Source organism: Piliocolobus tephrosceles, chromosome 13 (genome assembly GCF_002776525.5).
Source record: "Piliocolobus tephrosceles isolate RC106 chromosome 13, ASM277652v3, whole genome shotgun sequence".
In the NCBI taxonomy this organism is placed as follows: domain Eukaryota; kingdom Metazoa; phylum Chordata; class Mammalia; order Primates; family Cercopithecidae; genus Piliocolobus; species Piliocolobus tephrosceles.
This window is the reverse complement of record NC_045446.1, coordinates 14,290,001-14,296,527: the sequence shown is the minus strand read 5'-3', so window position 1 is coordinate 14,296,527 and position 6,527 is coordinate 14,290,001.

Below are 6,527 nucleotides of genomic sequence, written 5' to 3'. Positions count from 1 at the left end.
ACAAAGAACAATGGCTTGGGATTTAGAACGTCTGGGTTCTGGTCTGTTTTGCACACGCAATCATGCGTCTATGCAATCATGTGTCTACATTCCAGGACTTAGTTTCTTGAGACTAGACAATCTCTAATAAACCTCCTATCTGATTTTCCTCTCTTTCAGCAAGTTTGGCAGGAGCTCAGATCAACTTTTTGATCACAAAGGATGAAGGAAGAAGAGGCTTCAGGTGTCTTTCTTAACCACAGTTTTGGGACATGGATTTAGAGAATACATTAGCAGGAACTAGGCAAATAATGAAAGCTAAATTTGGGGTAGAAAAATGGGGAACAGGAGATGAAAGAATCATAAGGAAATATTTAGGAGCAACAAAGAGAGTCCCCTACTGCTTTGTAGTATAGCCAAAGTTTCTGTTTTTCTCTTCGTTAGACTCTAAGAAAACTAGAAAACATCAGAGAGCTTTAGAGCTTTAAAATGTCCTCGGATGCTCGAAGCCAAGAAAGCATATCCTGTGGATCCCACACTTTCCCAATTCCCTGATCTAGCTAAAACCATATACCACTTCCTGATATCTCTGGAGGCATTGAAACCTCATCACCACCCCAGAACATTTTGGCACAACTTGTTCTCTCCGTGAGGTATCTATACATCCCATTTCTTCCTCTGTAAAAGCTTCAAGATTCTACTTTGGTGTCAAGGTTTTCTACAGGGCAGATTGTTGTTTATTTCAAACTCCATAAACCCTCATTCTTTTCTGGGATCCATTTAAATTGGTGCTATCAGGCTTTTTGACCCTAAAGAACCTGTGTTTACTTGGCTCTTCTATGCCTTCCCACCAGCCACCAGTATGTTAAAACACTGTTCTTTTGCTACAGAAAGATGCAACCACATCTAAAGCCACCATCAGTTCAGGGTCCTCTGACTGGATGAAAAACCCCTCCCTGAGTGTCCAGATGTGAAGAATCTGCTCAATCACCAAAGCTCCTGAATTAAGAGTTAGGGTGCTCCTTTTTACCATTAGGAGGAACTTCATAGGAATTCTGACATAGAGCAAGTATTTCAGGGAGATCCCAGGTCCCAGTGCCCACCTGTCATCTTGGAAGCTAGTAAAGAAAACTTTTTCCCTAGGAAGACTTCTGGTGAAAGAGAATTTCTCCATGATTTGAGAGTATGAGAGTCTCTTGTTGCGTTCCCTGTTGAACAGAAATCAGGAATGTGCTACCACACAGAAGAGATGTTCAAGCATCTAATCACTGCCTCAAGGTAATGTTGAAAGAACTTATTATAATGTAGATTGAATAGAGTGATTCTTTGACCTTTAGATCTCTCCAAAGTCCTCCAGAAGATCTTGCATAAGGAAGTCCCCTCAGAAACCCTAGGAAGTTTTTGGATTCTACGGGTAGGTGCCAACAGCTATCAGATGTCTTCCTAAATTGGCTGCTGCATTCCAGTTTCACATTGCTAAAGGTTAATTAAGGACATTAATATGAATGAAACATCCCAGAGATCCTTGACACATTGTGAGAATGTGCAGAGGGAGTGGCTCCACCAGCCTCCCACAGACACTCAGCCATGTAGTCCCCATTCCCTGCCATGAGCAACAGTTTCAGGGCCTCACAGGGGTTCGAAGATGGCCAGCTTATTGCCACTCTTTGTAGTATGAAGTATACCAAAAAATAAAGGTAGACCAAAACATTGATAATATAATGGCTTTAAAATGTGTATATTTTATAAATGTATGCTTACAACCACAAAAATGCCATGCAATAGTGTTGTTCTACTCCCAAGATCAGTACAGGATTTATAAAGCATTAATTCAGGGTGGATTCTTGGCAGTGTGTAATTGATGGTAAATGTGTTCTCTTCATTCTGTCTGAGTTTCTGTACAATTGGGTGATAGCGCTGGAATCTCAAATTTGGGACCCTTTGTGAAATTGGTTCCATGCCCAAATGACTCCCCTAGGTGTCTACTCCACCATGACCCCCTGAAGGACCTGTGGAGTCTCAAAGGTTGAAAGAACATTCAGGACTGCAGCTGGAGATACCTAGAATCAGAGGTCTCTCACACAGCCTGAAAAGCCCAAAGCTGATTAGCATAAACTCAGCACCCGTGAAACCAGAATTCATTGCTTCCATTCAGAGAGCCCATGTCCATGCCAGAATCCAAGCTGCCATGAGTGTTTCGGGAAGTCACTTATGACTAATACTGTATGATTAGTCATACATGTAATATTATGACTAATATCAGTATGATGGGACTGATATCAGAACTGAGCTAGGCCCAGAGAGCCCCGAGGCAGTGACACATAAGGCTAAACCTTTCAGTTTTGATCCACAGATGGGCTACATCAGAGAAGTGAACTTGGAGAATCCCCTGCTAAAGTCCTGCAGAGTAACCACTCTGTCAAATAGCATGTGTTTCTGGGAGGAAGTCGTAGGAGTCTAGTTCCAGTCTTATCCCACTGCACACACACCATAAGCACGGGCTGAGTTCTAGAGAGACTCCAGAGCTGGTCTGAAAGGCTGATGCAAAGGAGTCTGCTCTGGAACTGAAGTACTATAAGAACTTGGCAATCTCAGCAGGCCTACAGATGGGAGAGGAGACCATAGATGGGAGAGGAAGCTATTCTCCTGGTCAAGGTCCTGAGACAGAGTTTGCCAGAGGTGTAGGCAGACTTGAGGCAGATTGCAGCTAGCACTGGCACTGGAATTGAAACCTTGCCTGTAGTCTCATGGATAGTTTTTTGTATAAACATAGAAATCGACCCTTCTGTTCTTAAAGCTTGAAATTTTATTTGTTTTATATGAATTTCATCCTTAGTAAAGGAGCCCTAGGTCCCTCAAAAAGTATGAAAGAACTGAAATTCACCAGATGATCCCATCCAGACAATGGCACACCAGGCTTCTCATAAATTATGATTGCTTCCTTAGGTCTCCTGAATTCCTGTTTTTCTATACATTGTTACATTTCTTCCCTGCTATGTAAACTCATAATTTTAGTTGGTCAGGGAGATGGATTTGAGACTGAGCTTGCATCTCCTCTGCTACAGCATCCAATTCAGCCTTCTTCCTTGGCAATAATTGGTAATATTAATTGGTTCTCTGTTAGGGAGCAGCAGGACCTAGACCACACTCCTGGTGTTTCAGTAATAGATTTTGGTTCCCCGACCAGGAACACTTTGGCTCAGCTGCCATGGGCTGGGAGTCTCAAAGTCCTCCTAGGCATATGTTTATCCAGTTTTTGCTGGTGATGAGTGCCCTCTCTCTAGGAACAGCTGCAGCTGGCCCCAACCGTGTTCCTGATTGTCTAGGGAGAACTGCCTTTGAAATTTGCTATCTGCATCCAGATGTGTGAATGTCCTTTGTGGGCCCAGGCAGAAGGATCTACTCCTCTGAGTTTGGGAAATTTTTAAAGGAATTTTCACTTGCAGGTTGAACAAGCCCAACTGATAAACAGAGGGAAGTACCCTGACTGTTTCAGTACGGACACTTTTAGGGGCTTGTCTGTCATCATGTGTGTGTCCAGGCAAGTGAGTGTCATTTGTGGGAACCAGATAGTGGGATCAGCTCCTCTCCATTTGAGAAATTCTGAAGGAATTTTCATTTCAGGTCGATTGAGCTTAACCAATGGAGAGAAGAAGCACCCCAACTCTTTGAGTTTGTAGACTTTTCGGGCTTGTTTGATGCTTCAGCAGTTGGATTGTGTTTTAGTGATTGTTTCCATGTGTCTGATACAGTCATGGGAAATTAGAATTTGATAAACTGGTACTCTTTTGTGACACTGTTTGGCTCCAGTATAGTTTGGAATCTGAAGTTTGCTGTTGAATGGGAAAGTGGGCTTTTGTGCTGCTATTTTAAGCAGGGTTGGGCCAGGTTAGTATGTAATGACCTCATGTGATGCTGTTTGACCTCAGTGTCCTGGGATTATGGGAAGTTTTGGCCTTTAAGAATCAAACTGCCACAAAAACTCCTTTTATTTAAAATTTTGCTTCACAGCCTTCAGTGGATTACCTACGAAGGCTAACAAAGTTCAGCCATGTGAACATGTTTGCAGACAGGTGAGATTGTATTGCTATCTCATGGCTAGAGTTCCAAGATAAAAGCTATTGGATCTTTGTGTGTATATACATCTAGATGTGTTTATGTGTATGCACATGTATTACATTGTATGTTGTGACTACCAAATTGGCTTATACATAAAAGAGCACTCCTAGATTAAGTAAATAAGTCCAACGTATTTTTTACATTCACGTTACTTAAGTAAATTTTTAGGAAGCTAGCATTAAAATTATTGTAAAATAAAAATACAAATGTCTTCAGAATTGTCAGCATACATTTTTATCTGGGTTTTATGTTTATCTCTGCTAGATATTTTGAGGTATCAGAGTGTGGCACAGAAAGTTATAAAACTATAACCAGGAGTTTGAGACCAGCATGTAAAACAAAGACCACCCCCATCTCTATAACATAAAAATAAAACAATTAGCCAGGCACAGTGATTCATGCGTGTAGTCTGAGCTAATCAGGAGACTGAGGTGGGAGGATTGCTTGAGCCTGAAAGGTCAAGGTTGCAGTGACTCGTGATCCAGCCACTGCACTCCAGCCTGGGTGACAGAGTGAGACCCTGTCAAGAAAACAAAAAGATAAGGGGCAGAGAATGGCAATGGGGCACAGGACCTTTGCAGAGAAACTAGGGGAACAGTTGTAACTGTTAATAGGATGGTTAGAGGTGGCCTCATTAAGCAAGTGGCTTTAAGTTGAAGACTTAAAGAAGGTAATAGAGTTTTCTATAGGTATAATGAGAAAACAGAATGCAAGCGGAAGAAAAAGGACAGAAAAGTGCCTGAAGCAGCGAAGGCAAAGAGATTGAGGTCAGGGACATGACTGGAGGGATGTCAGGGGGGTGACTGGAGTGTAAGTCATGGAGAACTTAGAGGGCTGTTATAAGGCTTTTATATATCTTTCTCCGAATGAGATTGAGAGTGCCAGCAGGAGTTACATAAGGAATAATAAAATGTGGCTTTTGTTTTAAAAGGAGCATTCTGGTTTTCCATAGAGAGAAGACTAAAGAAATTCACCATCCAGAAAAGACTGCCAAGAACTGTGAAGCACCTAAAATTTACTCTACAGGGGCACAGATTCATAAATGCTGGCAGATGACAAAAGCCTCCTAGGTAAAGGCAAGATTTTATGACTCCTTCAGCAGGCAGAATGATTTATGTGTTTGTGTCAGTTGTCCTTGCTCCATAAGTCCTACAGAGGAAATACAGGAAGGCGGATTAATGTTGCAAATGCAATAGATGTGTGTTGCAGCAAACCTGCCCTCTGCTTCAGAATAAAGCAATATCTCTAGCTTCCATGCTGTCCTCTTTACAATCATCCTTGAAAAGATAGGAGCAAAAGCTGTCAATGTCTCTGCTCCTAAGAGATGCAGAAATGTGAGAGGCCATGAAGAATATTCTCCCAACCAGAATGAGCAGAATGTCATAATGTATTGGATGTAAAGTGCGAGGGGAAAAGATGCTTAAGAATAACTCCAAGAGTTTTTACTTGAATAGGTGAAAAGGTGGAGTTGCCATCAACTTAATTGAGAAAGACTACAGGTGAAGTAGGCTGAGTGGAAAGGGTGGATAAGGAGTTTCATCTGAGACATAATGAGTTTGAGATGGCTATTGGGTGGAACCCAAGACATATCAAACAGGTCATTAGATACATATGTCTTGAGTTTGAAAAAGAGATTTAGTACTAATATGAATGTATTAATCATTGCCAAGTAGATTGATTTTAAAGCCTTGGGACCAGATGTGATTACCAGGGAGTAAGTGTGGATACAAATGAGGGCCAATGATTGAACTCTAAAGTGATGCAAAATTAAGAAATTGGGGAGAAAAGAAGGGTCCACAGAGAAGAGTAAGAAGAAGTAACCAGTGAAGTTAAAGGAAAACCAAGAGAGTGTGCTATCTTGGAAACCAGGTGAAGAAAGTCCATTAAAGAATGATCTATTAAGAACAGAAGCAATAATTGACCAATGGATTTAATAACATAGAGATCACTGACAGCTTTTTAAAAATGTTTCAGTAGAATGGTAGCAGCAAAAACCCAGTTACGTAAGATTAGGAGGAGGATTGGAGATAGCATTTGTAGATAATCCTTTCAATGAATTTTGCTACAAAGTGTTTTTTTTATTATTATTATTATTATTATACTTTAAGTTCTCGGGTACATGTGCACAACGTGCAGGTTTATTACATATGTATACATGTGCCATGTTGCTGTGCTGCACCCATTAACTCATCATTTACATTAGGTATATCTCCTAATGCTATCCGTTTCCCCTCCCCTGACCCCACAAAAGGCCCCGGTGTGTGATGTTCCCCTTCCTGTGTCCAAGTGTTCTCATTGTTCAATTCCCACCTATGAGTGAGAACAGGCGGTGTTTGGTTTTCTGTTCTTGCGATTGAACTCATCCTTTTTTATGACTGCATAGTATTCCATGGTGTATATGTGCCATATATTCTTAATCCAGTCTATCG